Source organism: Thermobia domestica, chromosome 7 (assembly GCF_964235325.1).
Source record: "Thermobia domestica chromosome 7, izTheDome1.hap1.1, whole genome shotgun sequence".
Lineage (NCBI taxonomy): Eukaryota > Metazoa > Arthropoda > Insecta > Zygentoma > Lepismatidae > Thermobia > Thermobia domestica.
The window spans coordinates 207,373,908-207,375,955 of record NC_137460.1 but is presented as its reverse complement, the minus strand read 5'-3'; the positions used below and the strand labels follow the sequence as shown (position 1 = coordinate 207,375,955).

Sequence of the window (2,048 nt, the reverse complement as noted above, 5' to 3'; positions counted from 1 at the left end):
ACTTCTAGTTAATTACTTCAACAAAAGCCTCCCATCGGTCCTGATCTCTTTTGACATCGAGCGTGCCTTCGACACCGTCTGGCATGAAGGATTACTCTATAAATTAAAACAGATCCTGCCTATTGCTTGTGTCCACCTCATAGCCAACTTTCTGTCTAACCGGCGTGCCTTCATCTCCATCAATGGCGCACGATCTGCAGAATTTACATTACAAGCCGGGGTACACCAAGGGTCAGTGCTATCCCCTCTTTTATATATTCTCTACGTTGCAGACATGCCCATCCCAGCACCACCTGTTCACGCCTTCCAATACGCGGACGATACAGCCTACCTTGCTCTTGGATCATCTGTCGACCACATCTCTATTCAGCTGCAAACTGCAATCGATACCTTACTTGCATGGTGCCTCCGTTGGAAACTAAAAATCAATCCACTGAAAACACAAATGACGCTCTTCGGGCAAAACAAAAACAAGTTCTGTCCAACACGAAATCCCGATCGCTTACACATCAATGTCATGGGCGCACCCATACCTTTAAGTCATAGCATTAAATATCCCGGCGTTCAATTCGACAGTCACCTTACTTGGAGACCACATTTACAACATCTGGAGAAAAACATACGCCGGCGTCTTTATTTGCTCAGTCGTCTCAAAAGGACTACATGGGGCCTAAATTCCGCACTTTTGTTACATACTTATAAGGTCTTCGTCCGTCCCGCTCTTACCTACGGACACCTTGCGTGGCTCTCCGCAAATAAACACTTTTATGACCGCCTCCAAGTTCTTGAACGCCGAGCTATTCGCATAGCGTATGCCATACTAGTCAAAACACCTACAGCTGTTGTCTATAGCCATACTTCTATGATTCTCCTCTTAGCCCACCTCTACCGCCTTCGCACTCGATATATTATGAGTCACATAGCAGCCAATCATCTAATCATAGCTGAATCACTGGACCAAACTCCCACACGACCACGCAGAGCTTACCCACCGGTGGACCATCTTTTAGCAATCTACGAACGCGAAACTGATAGTGCCGATTACAATCCTGCTTGACTTATATATCAGTGCCACCCATACATCTATCCGACTTAGCTTTCTCGCATCTATACACCGCTGACACCATTATCCAATGCTCACATAGGCTACATTTTCTTCCTCATCTGACGTAGAAGCACATAATAACTCACTCATGTTAAAGTACATCCTGTTTTGAACTAACTTTCATTTTATCTCCATTCTCGCAAACCTCCGGCCAAGAGAAGGCATAACCTTCAACGGCCTGCCCATATCTGGATGGGAATGAAAGACTGTGAAAAAATGCTCTCCTCATCGCTTCTCGGCCTTTTGGCTAAGATTAAAGTGTAGTATCTGTTCTTATCAGCTTAATCATCTCTAAGCATTTTGATCTTGGTCTTTTGGCAAAATTCTCACATAGTGAGACACAATCATCTGGGGGGTTTATGTGTGTGGAGGGTGCTCCTCAAGCGCCGAAATCGGCTACAGGTCCGAGCCACACGAGTTTAGATTGGCCAGGGGGGTGGTCGGTGTCGGTCGCGATAGGTCTTTGAGGTCCCCCTAGATCCTGGCGTATTGCAGGTGGGCGCTTGTGAGCTGCTACTGCTTGCGCGGGAAAATCGTTGACATTGCATAGTGAACTTTAGTTACGCTTCGTGAACTGATTTTCAAATCGATCGTGAGAGTAATCGATAGCTGGGTCTTGCAGTTGAGATAAGCATACTCCTGGGTCGGTGTCGGTTTTAATATGTCTTGGAGGCCCCCTAGATCCTGGCGTGTTGCAGGTGGGCTGAGATAATCAGCTACTGCTTACGCAGGATAAATTGATGACACCCCAAACTGAACTTTAGGTGCGCTTCGTCAACTGATTAGTGAATCTGACCGTGAGAGTAATCGATAGAAGGACGGTAAAGTTGAGATACACACACTCGTTGAGAAGGCGTATCCCAAGCCCGCTTAGATCTAGGAATCTGATATACACATAATTCATGACTCCTAACAGCCTGGTTGATAAGAAATTCTAGCTAGA

General features: G+C 46.0%; 1 pseudogene; it reads left to right on the top strand.

Moving 5' to 3' along the window:
* The first annotated feature begins 1,332 nt into the window (after nucleotides 1-1,332).
* Nucleotides 1,333-1,455, top strand: LOC145691190 (U2 spliceosomal RNA; annotated as a pseudogene).
* The last annotated feature ends 593 nt before the right edge of the window (nucleotides 1,456-2,048 follow it).